General features: G+C 47.7%; 1 protein-coding gene across 1 annotated transcript in view; it reads left to right on the top strand.

Moving 5' to 3' along the window:
* PRKCH (protein kinase C eta) overlaps window positions 1-13,477 on the top strand; it is a gene marked incomplete at its 5' end in the record, with an annotated part of 93,261 nt that overhangs the window by 58,140 nt on the left and 21,644 nt on the right. The window lies entirely within an intron of this gene.

The raw sequence follows: 13,477 nt of genomic DNA, 5'->3' as shown, positions 1-13,477 counted from the left end.
TAGGTGCCAGAAAGCCATGAAGTAATCTGTGGTTTATACCAACACAGGCCAATGTAGGACTCACATGGAGGCAGGCAGGATTTTTCCAGTCTTGTTCATCTGAGTGGTGCTTTATCCTCAAAATGGCTCAGCCGATGTAAAGGGACAGCGCTGCAAAGCAGGGCACTGAGTGATGTGAGTGGGGTCTGGCATAATTCAGGGTGTGTGGTAGGGAGGAGATGGGCCAGCTGGAAAAGCTGGCAGCCCATGGCTTGGACAGGGGCACTGTCTGCTGGGTCAGGAACTGGCTCGAGGGCCGGGCCCAGAGAGTGCTGGTGAACGGAGCTGCATCCAGTTGGCGGCCGGTCACCAGTGGTGTCCCCCAGGGGTCAGTGCTGGGCCCAGTCCTTTTTAACATCTTTATCGATGATTTAGATGAGGGGATTGAGTCCATCATCAGCAAATTTGCAGATGACACCAAGTTGGGAGGGAGTGTCGACCTGCCGGAAGGCAGGAGGGCTCTGCAGAGGGATCTGGATAGACTGGAGAGATGGGCAAACTCCAATGAAATGAAGTTCAACAAGGCCAAGTGCCGGGTCCTGCACTTTGGCCACAACAACCCCCTGCAGCGCTACAGGCCGGGGACAGAGTGGCTGGAGAGCAGCCAGGCAGAAAGGGACTTGGGGGTGCTGATCGACAGGAGGCTGAACATGAGCCAGCAGTGTGCTCAGGTAGCCAAGAAGGCCAATGGCATCCTGGCCTGCATCAGGAACAGTGTGGCCAGCAGGAGCAGGGAAGTGATCCTTCCCCTGTACTCTGCATTGGTGAGGCCACACCTTGAGTATTGTGTTCAGCTCTGGGCCCCTCAGTTCAGGAAGGACATTGAGGTGCTGGAGCGGGTCCAGAAAAGAGCAACGAGGCTGGTGAAGGGACTTGAGCACAAGTCCTATGAGGAGAGGCTGAGGGAGCTGGGGTTGTTTAGTCTGGAGAAGAGAAGGCTTAGAGGCGACCTCATCACTCTCTTCAACTACCTGAAGGGAGGTTATAGCCAGGCGGGGGTTGGTCTCTTCTCCCGGGCAACCAACAATAGGACAAGGGGACATGGGCTCAAGCTCTGCCAGGGGAGGTTTAGGTTAGATGTTAGGAAGAAATTCTTTACAGAGAGGGTTATCAGGCATTGGAAAGGCCTACCCAGAGAGGTGGTGGATTCACCATCCCTGGAGGTTTTTAAAAAGAGATTGGACGTGGCCCTTAGTGCCATGATATAGTAACTGGAGTTGGATCAGGGGTTGGACTTGATGATCTTGGAGGTCTCTTCCAACCCTACCTATTCTATGATTCTATGATTCTAAAGTCACTGAAACTGCCTCCTGAACAGGTTGCCTGGAGAAGTGGATGCCCCATCCCTGGAAGTGTTTAGGTGTTCAGGTTGGATGGAGCTCTGAGCAACCTGATCTAGTGTGTGCCATCCCTGTCCATGGCTGGGGGGTTGAAACCAGGTGATTTTTATGGCCCCTTCCAACCCAAACCATTCTGTGATTCTATTCTATGATTCTGTGAAGTCCTGTGGTGGCACCACACAGGGCTGTGACGCAGCTTGGCCGGAGCCACCTGGGAAATGTCTCAATTCCTGTAACTGGTTGCAACGTGAAGTGACGTCCTCTGCCCAGGGCAAAGCCTGCAGCTGTGCCACACACAGGGCCTTCCTCTTGCCTCTGAGGTTTTTGTAAGATGTGGGGAAGCACTGGATTCCCCCTCCATTGCTGCACCTCCTTGCAGGGCACTGCCTGCCAGGCATGCAGCACCCTCGCTGCCCTGGAAAGCTCAGATGGGACAGGGTGTGAAAGGGCAGGTTCAGGTTGGAGAGCAGTGTGACCATGCTACTCTGAGAGAAAGCTTAAAATCATCATAAAAGGGACCTTGCTCTCTTTACCTTCTAAAAAGCAGCCCTGATGGCACTTAAGCAGCTGGCCAGTGCTAAACCCGGACACTTCCCTTTCAAGACGCAGGAAGGCTCTAAGCCCAAATCCATGTTTTAACTCATACACACGAGGTAAAAGCCACAGGGTTGCTAGTCAGGTGCCAGGAAAAGCTGCAGCTGCCCGGAAAAGGGCAGCTGAGGACAGAGGGGAGCTCTACTTGCTCGGCTGCTGGGATTAACAGCAGTTCACCGCGTGTTTGAGTAGTGTGTCACCAGTGCTGGAGCTCTGACTTCTGTGGTATGAAGGTGCCGTGTGGGCACCGGGGCCATTGGGCTGTGGAACGCTGTGCCTTGAGATGGAAAGCTGGGGTGGAGAAACACTTGGCAAAGAAATCTGCCATGCAGGCTCATGCAGGGGATGCACAGCGAAAAGTGTTCCTGCCTTATCCCTGAAGCTCGGAGCAGCAGTGGGGCAGAGCCTGCTACGTCCAGCCATTGCACTGGGTGTCAGCTGCACCCACTCCATGCCTGGGCAGAGCCACTTTGGTGGCTGTGGAGGGATGAAAGGCTGTTGATAAGCATTGTCATCCTGCTGGGTGTTTTCTCTTTTGAGTCATTCCAGCCGTGGTGATGGTTGCTGGAGGTGCCAGGAGTGACAGCAAGCGCTTGGGGTGAGGGCAGCAAACCAAATGCCCAAGGGTTGAGTTCCAGGTAGCTGAGGTGGCTGTGGAGACACAGACATATGCAATGGAAAATCAGGGATTGAAAACCAGGAGTACAAAATTAAGGAATTGACTGGAGAGGAAGTAAGATGGGTTGTATCACTGTGGTACTTCCCAAGCCACCACAGGGACAATGTGAGGTGGGAAGTGAAAGTAACCCTGTGTTTAAAAGCTGATTCCAAATGCCCTTGGACATAATCTTGATGTGAAAGCAGCTGCTGTGTCGTGGTGTGGTTGCTTTCCTGTCAACAGTCTAGCACTGCTCTCACAACCACGAGATCATTTCATGTACCATGAAATCTTTTCTCGTGCAAAATCATGAAGTTTGCAAACCATTTGTGAAGTAAAGCACTGGGAGATCTGCTTGAGAACAGAGATGGAGGAGAGGTAAACCACACATGAATGGTGTCCCCTAAGAGCAGAGAGGACACAAGTCATTTGTTTCTCCTTGTCTGCACATCCCTCTAGAACAGTTCCAGGGGTTCATTAGCTTTAATGTGTCTTTTGCGGGTGATGCATTTCAGCATGTTAATATTAAAATAATCCCCTCTTTATTCCTTTCTCTCGGGGCAGTAAAGAGTCATTCTCCTTTACCTGAGCCTCCATGGGCTTCCATCAGTACTCAATCAATTATTTATTCATGGGAGAGTATCTGAAAACTGCAGTCCAGTCTGAGAGCAGCAGCACTTGACTGTGTAGAGGAGTTTGAACTACTGAACCCACTGGAATTGTCAATAACATTAAGAACTGCTTTCCTGCCACAAAATAAAGATATGGCCTTGTAGGTGGAGTGTGCTAAACTTTGATGAGGATATGAGCTAAAAACCAATGCGCTTTAGACATCACCTGGGTGTACCTTTAGCGAGCACAGACAAAGAGATTTTTGAAAACCATCTTGTCTTCAAATTAACTAACTTTTGTATTGTGATCGAAAATGTGTATTGTTGTGCAGTTCTGGCTTGTGTAAACATAGGAGGTCTGGACAGAAATTCTGTACTTCTCAGTTTTGATCTGATGTGATGCCTCAGCAAGGGGCACGAAGATTTTTGCCTGCTGTTTCTTGTCCCCCTAGATTAGAAATAAGTTTCAGTGGAGAATTGTGGTGTCTTTTTCCTGACAAAAGGGATTTATCATCAAGATACTCAAGCATACAGCCAAGGCCTGTGTAAGCGAGAGGGACCTGACAGCTTCAGATCTTCCACAGCTAAAATAGTAAAATCTGAGTATATCTAGAGGCATATTCCCAGGTACAAAGGCATACAGTACCCCTGGATATCCTTCTCCATGGTCATATGTTGCAGAGGCCAAAGTACCCCACTGCACTGGGGAGATTCGAGTTGGGTTGCAGTGGTTCTCATGCAGGGACTTGACATATCAATGTGCTAAAATCTCAAGAGCTGCGCAGTGTAAAGACAGGCTTTCCTTGTTCATGTCCCATTTTTATCCTTTTTCTCGATGGGGTCAGTGGAGGCAGTGCTTATTTTCGTTTTCTGATTCATTTGTTTGATATATAACAGGAACAAAGGAGTTGGCAGCTCTTTGTGCATGGTAGCCATGTCAGGTGAGCATCACTTGGCTCCTGCTCTAAGTTACTTCTGTTTTGCTTGCAATCAGGCAACCACCTAAGGCGCCTAATTTGGGAACTTTGGTAGCCTTGTCAGCTGGTCAGTCAAATTTTAGAGGGGCTGAAGTGCCTTGGGAAAGCACCTGTTTCCCTGTGCCAGCTGAAGAGGGAGCCTGGACCAGTGAGACTCGTGGGTTAAGTGCCTGATATGACATGGGGACATTTTTCATGGGCAGTTTGGGGTCTGTTTGATGCTGTATGGCATTTGGGGTGACACATGGGATCTAGTCTGTCCCTGTTGGCCTGGCACAAAGCTCAGTGTCACTGAGCAGTGCACGCAGGCAGCTTGGGAGTCCCCCAGAGTGGGAGCGGAGCTGCAGAGAGCTTGACATGCCCAGCCTGGAATTCCTCCTGGCTCTGCCCTGCTTATCCAGGATCCTTGGGCTTCACACAGCCCGAGGTGAATCACCTGTAATGAGTGAATAGCAACAGTAATCCACATGAAATGAAAAACTAAATCTTGGGATAATGACCCATTTGCTAGGTTCATACATACCTCTTCCATCTGATAGTTGAGTGGTGGTTGTGGCCAAAAGCAGGGAGACCAGAGAATTTAAGAAAGCACTTTGTTTGCCTGCAGGTTCCCTGGAGTCTTAGGGAAAAAAGAGTCGATGATATGAGTGATGGTGTCAGTTTGTTCCAAGGGGAACCAGGCAGTACCCCCTCCTGTGCAGTACTGGGATGCCTGTGTGCTTTGTGCCCACAATGTGTCACTAGCACAGAGACTGTTCTTTTGCTCTGCGCATAAAAATTCAGTGCAGATGGTGAAATTTTCAAAAGTATCCATGCTGGGCCAGCACAGATGCTCCTTCAAAAGTTAGTAGTAAGTTTACCAGTGGAAATCTACAGGCTAAAGCGAGGTGCTTTCAAAAATCCTGTCTAAAAATACAGTACTTCTGCCTTCGGCTTTGTTTATTCCATTATAGAAAGGAGATTAGTGCCTATAGCCTTAGCTTTATAAATCTGGATCTGTAATTCAGAGCCTTAATAAGGTTAAGTAAATTTCTTTTTTTCTCAGAGTCTATTTCAAAATCGAGTTAACTTGACAGGACTTTTTTCCACTGATTTCCCTGGATTCAGGATCAGGCTCAGAGTAAAGTGAATCTTATCCATATCAGATGAATGTCAGGAATTCTGCCTGACAAGACATACAGGTTCAGTGCAGGAGTGTCCTTCCCAAAGAGCCCTGCTGGCATTGCCAGTACCACCCCAGGTTGATTTGCTGCTCAAGCTGTCACCAGAGGCAGTCTGCACAAATCATCCTGATGGATAGGGCCATCTTTATTTTTATTTCTATTTTCTTTGATATTTCTGAGAGTGAAGTATTCCTAGTAAGACTGGAGTGTGGGGAGGGTGGATATCATGGAAGTGGTGAGATTAGCAGTGAGAGCAGGAGAGTAACTTTAGTGTTGGCTGCCTCCTCATTCCCCCAGGGCAGGCTCAGTGGCACACAGCGGTGAAATGGGGACCTGCCACTATGTGCTGGTGAAAGGAGGAGCCTTTACAGCAGCACGGTCCAGCCCTGATCCTACCAGGAGAGCTTGGAGATGGGACAGGGCCTTCGAGCAGCTCTGTGGTGGGCTATGGGCAGTTGGTGATGGCTAATCTTGGATAACTCTTTCACTCCATCTTGCAGCGTTGAGACCGTGTTGTGCTGTGGGATCAAACCTGATTTCATTTTAATTTCTGTATCAGGCTTCGAATCAACATTAGTCTATTTTTGTCTAAGTGACACAACGGGCTTATGCTTTTTAACATCTCCTGGCACCATCAGTCATAAGCCCGCACCTGATTTTGTTTCGTGCATTTGGGTCCCGAGTCTGTTGTGCTCCTCCTCTGAAGACTTCAGGCAACGGGATGCACAGAAAGAAGCATTGTGGTTGTGGGGTTTTTTTTCTCTTTCTTTCTGGCAAGGGTAAAATAGGAGCTCTGTTGGGAGCAACTCAGCAAGTAATGTTTCAGGGCCAGCAAATTCCAGTGTTGCTGCCCAGTGGGACTGAGGAGTCTATCACAGGACTAGGCTGGCGGCTCATCCGGAGAGGGAACGCGTGGCGTGCATACCAAAAGCTGGACACGAGGCCTTTTTCTGTCCACTTCTCCCCTTCCTGCACTAAACGGGAGGACATTTGCTCTGGGATTCAGGGAAATACCTCAAGTGTAACTCCTCTTTCCTGATTAGAGTCCCACATAAAAGTGCAGCAGATAATATATAGATTATATATACACATATATAAAAAAAAAGTACGTACACCAATTTGGAGATAGATATATAGATATATATATATAGGGATTGTGCCATCTTTGGGATTACTCCAATGTGGCAATCTCCAGCGCGTCTGTGTTTCAGCAGTAATGGCTCTGGCTCGTGGCTGCCCCATTTCACAAGAGTGTCTTTTTGCCCTTGTAAAGCTGCCTTTGGACACTGTCATTAGCTCTCCTACAGCTGCCGTGTGTGTAATAAAGGGGAAGCTTATAGGTGTGCCTGACCCCAGAGGGACTCAGGACACCCGGGAGGCCCCACTGGATCTGTACCAGTTGGATTCAGATCCACTAACGTGGTGGAAGCTTTGTGATTATCTGTTGTGGTATGCCGAGGGTTTTTTAGTTATGCCTGTATACTTGAGCCTACCACTCTGTTTTAACTGGAGGATGAATCATGCCTGCTCATCTCAGCAGCAAAGAAATCCTCTGAGTAATTGTGTTCGCTTCCACAGGCGCTTTTCTGAAGTGCCCAGAGGGAGGGGAGGTGGGACGGCTGGTGCTTCAAACCATGAGAGGTCTTGGATCCCTGGTAATGCCATCCTTGCTGTTAAGAGAAGTCAGCGCCTTGGGCGCTGCTTCGTCTCCGGAGCAGCAGGCCCAGGGAGTGCTGGGATAGGGATGGTGTTCTGATGTGGTCTGGGGAACTGGGATCCAGAGAGCCCGTGCCAGCAGGAAGGGGTCAGGCAGACGGGCAGCTGGCAGCACTGGGTTCCAGCCCATCTCTGCCAAAATCCCCCGGCGCTGCCCTTAACCCGGGCAGATTGCTTGCATAAACTTGTCCTTGTGCTTGAAGAGCTGCTTGACTTTTAAGATTAAAATGTAATAACAGCTCTTCTGGATATAAGTACTGCCACTCTGAGTTTAGTCTGAAGCCCAGACAGCAAGGCAAGACTGTATTTTAAAGCTTATTCAGACTTATCCCTGTGAGTGTGCAAGACTGACACCGAGTGCCTTTGGACATCCTGCAGAGCACAGATGCAGGTGGGTGTGAGGATCTTCCCTCTGTCCTGCACAAATTCACACACCCGTGACCTTGCCCTCAGGGCGGTCCCTGGGCATGTGCTGTGGTAAGAGTTTTTAGAGAAGTTCAGCCGTGTGTTCTGGTGTTGTTTCTGACCCCAGACATGAATCCCTATTGCATCAGTCTATAACATCTTGTGTTGCAAGAGAGGTGGAGCCTGCTTTGGAGGCTGGATGTCCGTAATCCATCTCAACTTTATCCTAACCCACAGGTGCAGAGCATTTCAAAAGGTCTGTGCTCTGTGTGCCAGAGGGCGGGGATTAGGTGATGCAGAGAAAAACCATGAGGCTCTGTTGTATTCTACCACATTCCTCCTCTGCAGCTCTCTGCAGAGTCTGTAGGGCCTGCCGTGGTGGGATGAGGCTGTAAAATCCCCAGGCATAGTGCTGGAGCACTACTCAGGTGCTGAGATGCTCTGCCTCCCACAGCTGCCCAAAGCAACCAGCAAGGACAGGCGACTGTCTCCTGTTCAGTGGCCTAGCAATGAGTGTGAATTTTCAGTGGAGTTTCTCTTACTCATACCACTTATCCTGAGTCTGAGTTGGATCCTTGAATCATTATATCACATTTCTGCTATTGCTTTGTTTTTGGGAAATGAGAAGTTCAGCCTGGAGCCATGGTGGCTGTATTTACGGTCCCTAAACACTTAAGTGTGGTCAGCTTTTGAAAACAACTTCTGGCTGTTTGGACAGTGCAGAAGGGCACTTGCTATGTTTCATTGCTACTGTCTGGTAATTATGAATTACAGAATCTGGAGACATCTTCCCTTCATTTCTGTCCTGTTACATTGCACTGAAGGTTACAATACACCATATCCAGGCTGTCTGCATGCCTACTGGTGGTCTGAATGTGTTTGCACCTCAGAGGTTGTTTGGAAACCAGAATAAATGTTTTCTTTACCCAAAAGAATGTTTTTCAAGGAAACAAGGAGTATAAGTTACGTTTTGCAGTCCCTGTGCTGTAATTTGGACATTAGTTCGTGCAGTACTGGGAAGGATGGAGCACACAGATTAAATCCCATGGGATTTTGGGGATTGTGCTGTGAAGCTGTGGGTGTGTAAAGCAATGCTTTGCATCTCAGCATGTCAGCCCCATGCAGTGATTTATGTAAATGGTTATACACTGGTTATATGCTGTGTAACAAAGTCCTACCTCTGGTTGCCACTTGGTGCTGTGCCCACGAGGGTGCCCTGTGTAAGCACAGAGGGGCTGCTCCACCTATGCTAATTTTCCCCTTTAAAATATGACAGGAGTTGAATTAGATGAAGCCTCTGAGGCTGGAAGGGAGCAACAGCTCGTCCTTTTAATTGGCAGCAAAACTCAGGATTTCGAACTGTTTTTCTCCAGCTCAGTGCAGCTTGATCTTTTTCTGATCTAGTGTCTCATTTGTGACTTCAGTGTTTCCTCCTACCCTAAAGATGTTTCTAAGCAAATAGCAGCAGCTCAGCCTGAGTTTTTATGTCTTAGCTCTGGTGGAATATGTTACAGGTCAGCTTCAGCCTGTATTTGCTGCTGCCTGCTCACACTCAGCTTTACCACTGCCTAGAAAATTTGCTTAACTCTTCCTTGATGCTGTGAGAATATGAGTTTCTGGTTATAAAAGCTTACTTGACCATAACAATACATTTTGGTTGTTATTAGAAAAATATGGGAGATGTGAACCATTTTCTGTGAAGGAATTTATAAGTGAGTTCTCTACAACCCAAGACACACAAGATTAGAAATAACCTTAACTCCCAAAACGGTATGAAATCTTGGGAACAAAACATGAAGGTCCCTGGTCCAAACCTGGTGGGAATAGGTCAATGAAAATAATTATTTTCTTTGAGTTTTGTTACTGATTCTCAAAAATTTGGTGTGGAAAGAAATAGAAAATTGTTTCAGATTTTGTGGGCCCAAAATAACTGTTAGGGCTTATGTAAAACAGTAATATTTTTTTTGCAAGTCAAGAGAGCGTTGGTTTCAAGTAAACTAAAATATTTTATTTGGATGTTACTGATGAATGCAAATGAAGATGGGAAACAATATCAGCTTCACATGAGTATTCAGGGCTTTACATAAAACTGAGACCTCCATTTCATCTCCTCATTGAATCAAAATATGGGTTTAAATCTGTTGTCCACTGTGTTTGGAGCAGGGCCTCCAACTTGAAAAATCCTGCTGCTTCTTTAAGTACCTTACCAACTGTGCTATTCCACAGGTTGTATATCTTTCATTCTGCTCTGCTGAAGTTGCTTCATTTCGCAAAAAAAAAAAATAATTACAATGTCACTGGATAAGGAGTTGGAAATGTGTATTGCTTTGGCTACAGAGCAGGCAATAGAAACACATTTTTCTCCATCATGATGGAGATTTCAGTGTTTCTGTGAAGTCAAATGACTTCAGCAGAAGAGGTGGAGAAAAATCAAAATCTCCTCCCTGCTTGTGGAGGGGTTTGAATGCACATTTGCTCACCCAAAAGTGTTTCCAAGGAGTGTCTACGGGGAAAGTTTTTTTTTCCCCTTTCAGAAATGCCAAAATTACTCATTTGGCTAATTTCAGGTCTGGGGACTTTGTTTTTCGTTGTGTATTTTTTATAAACCGTTTGGCTGGAGTTTGACGCTAGTCACACCTACCTTTGTGTCCGACTCCCACTGCTCTGCACCTACAGCTTCCGTGGCTGAATGATTTGCATTCAGATGGGAACACCAGGCTTTTACAAGCTTTAAACTGGACCTTTGAGATTAGCAAACCTGGGAGAACCTTGAACTGAGGCAAGAAGCCAGTTTCTACCACCCCTCCTCCTCTGAAGAAGATCCTTACTACATGTACAGCTTTTACCACAACAGGGAGGTAAAACCGAAATAAGGGGGAAAAAACCCCAAACTTCATCTTTTTAAACGTAATTTGTACCTCACGAGTGAGATGGTCAGAGTAGAGCAAGTGGCAGGTACGTGTTTAACACATATTCACTGGCACAACTCCATGGTGCAGGGAGATTGCATTTGACAGATTGCTTCAGAAAAGGACCAGATCATCTGCAATTGTAATTTTGTGTTTTTTTACGAATGTCAAACTCGAGCAGCAGATGTGTAAAGAACACCTCTTCCAGAGAGTGACGCTGAAGCAGCTCATTTTGTCACTTCTTCTGGGTCTAGACTAAACCAAGGCCGTTAAGCTGATGTGCCGTAGCTGTGGGTGAGGACAAAGACGGCCTTTCTGAGTCAGGATGAAGCCTGTTTTCCAGGGAGGGTTTGCCAGTGAAAGGCAGAACCTCAGCCGGACCTCTGAAACGCAGCCTCAGAAAACCTCTCTGCCGTTATAGCTTCATGGAACTGCTAAAAATATTGAATGGAAAATGCAAGTATTAAGGAAATGAGGTAGATTTGGGCCTTCTGAGCTGGATGACTTCCAGTTTCATCAGCTTCCCGGAATTCTTGCGAAAATGAAGAGCTCCTTGTAAATCTCAGAAGCTGTCAGTGTTTTTCCTCTCATGTGGCTGTGCTGGTTCACAGGGTATCAATGTGTGGGGGGACCTGTCAACATCAAGCAGCGAGTTCAGAGCTTAACTACTGCTGGGATGGCTTGAGACAAATGCTCAAACCACAACTTTCCCAGAGAATTGTCTTACGGGGCAGCTGGAGAGAGCAGGCTCCAATGGAGCCATGTGGCTGAGCCAGCCACTGCCCATCCTAAAATGATCTACAAGGGCCTGAGCAAGCAAGAGCCAGAGTAATGTCACATTACAGGCTATGTGAAAATAGAAAATGTCGTATTTCACGTTGCTGGACAGAAGTCAGGAGAACCCGGTATTTCAGCTGCAGGAGGAGACAACAGGCACTGTAAATGAGTGTAACGTGCCATGTGGAGAAGCCAAAGGGCTGGAGGTTTGCCTCGTGTGGTTAAAACTGTGCTCATCCAGTGAGAGGCAGAGAGTTTAAATTCAATGGCAGTCACACAGGTAGAGGCTCTCTGGGAGGACACAGCGAGTGCAGAGCGCTCTTACACCTGCAGAGCTGTGCTGAGCACGGTGCATTATCCAGCTAACAGGGGTTTGGGGGCTCCTGCAGCATGTTCCGTGGGGCAGGGACTGGGAAGTGGCAGCTTGCCTGGAGATGTGGTCGGCAGAGCTGGCCCTGCTCTGTAGCTGTCTCTTGCTGCTCCATGTACGTGACTCTTTCTGCTGGCTCAGATGTAAGGATGGTGCATTTTGAGGTATTCCCAAAGCATGCCAGGACATGGTTGATGTTGCAGGGAGTGAGGGGAGGTTTTCAAGGGGATTATCAAGCGAGTTCAGCAAAGTTCCCCTTCCAGTTGTACCTTTAAGGGCACACCACAACAGTCAGCACTGCCCAGGACAGAGAAGTGTTTGCTACATTTAAACCCAAGCCAAGAATAAACTGCACGTTTCAACCACATCGCTGCAGATTCCTGGAAACAAGGCCTGCCTTTGTGCTTGGAGGGCTTCCTGGCTCTGCCAGGAACCACAGGGAAGAGCAACAGGAGCTTTGGCTGTAAAGTGGTGCTGAAGATGGACTGTCATGGGCAACCGAGCACAATACCTCTCACTGTGCTCGCCTAAAGCCTTCTCAGGACAAGCCTTTGCCCACAGGCCTTAGCAGCCATTCGTGATTCTCAGAAGGGAAAAAAATAAGGGTCTCCTGCTGAGCATCCCGCCCAGAGCAAACACTGCAGCAGGAGACAGGCGTGGGCACTGTCCCTGTCATCCAGATTTCAGTGGCCGCTGGATAGCTGGTGGGCCTGCTGGGAAGGGCAGAAGCATTGCAGCAGGCTTTTTGCTGGCTTGTGTTTCCAAGCTGAGTTAAAGTTGAAGAGAGAGGATGTGTGATCTTGTGATTAAGATCTGGACCTGGAATTCAGGAAGCTGGTGTTCGGTCTTGTCTCTGGGGGACACGGGCAAGTTTCTTAACCTCTATCCCTTGCTTTCCCATCCATTCAAGAGACTAATAATACTTTTCCTTATCTCTTTAGGAGAGGATGTAGCTCTGATTGTCTTAACACAATGTGTCCTTGATCTTTCCACTGCAACAGTGAAGTTGAGGGAGAGATGTCTCAAGCCCCAGAGAAGCTTCCTGTGGTGGTATGGGCTGTGGAAATGCCAATGCACAGCAGAGCCATCAACCACATGATTTTCACTTTAGGATCATAGATGGAAGATGAACAGGATCAGGCTGAATTCAGATTTCAACTCACCTATGGGTTTTTATAGTGATATGGAGATGCCACCACCTATGATAGAATGGGAACCATTTTAAACTAAAAGATGAGAAATTTACATTAGATATTAGGAAGAAGGTCTTTACTCAGAGGGTAGTGAGACCCTGTCACAGGCTGTCCAGAGAAGTTTTGGATCACCCATCCCCAGAAGTGTTCAAGGCCAGTTTGGATGGGGCTTTTGGTCTAGTGGAAGGTGCCTTTGCCCATGGCAGTGGGCTTGGAACTAGATGATCTTTAAAGTCTCTTCCAGTTCTTCAATTCTGTGATACTGTGTTACCACCCTCCCCATTGCTCCCGCTTCCCAGGGAAATAGATGTCCAACCAGAGGGCAAAGTGGATCAAGATCCAGGATGGCTTTCATGAAGAGGCCCTGAGACCATCAAATGTATTTATTTAGTTTTTTGGTCATGATCTGGGCATAGGAATGACTTTGAAGGTGGCTTTGTCTAGGACTACAAGGTGTCCTCCACCTCAGTAAAATGGTGATGGTAACTCCTCCCTGCCACAGAGCTGCTGTGAGGGTTCTGGGCAGCTCTTGGGCCAATACCTGAGACAGTTCAAAAAATGAGCTGTGACATGTTTGTGCTGCACAGAGCTCCCATCATAGCTCCTTTCCTCCATCTGCAGTGGTGCCTGGAGCTTGTTTGACAGCTGAAACAGAGGTGCTATGAGCTAGTGTATTTTTAGGTAGGCATTGCCTAAGTCTGCAGGTGACCCCATGCTTTCTGGTC

This window comes from Neopelma chrysocephalum, unplaced genomic scaffold (genome assembly GCF_003984885.1).
Source record: "Neopelma chrysocephalum unplaced genomic scaffold, ASM398488v2 Primary Assembly neopelma1_24, whole genome shotgun sequence".
Classification (NCBI taxonomy): Eukaryota; Metazoa; Chordata; class Aves; order Passeriformes; family Pipridae; genus Neopelma; species Neopelma chrysocephalum.
This window is presented reverse-complemented; position numbering and strand designations above follow the sequence as displayed.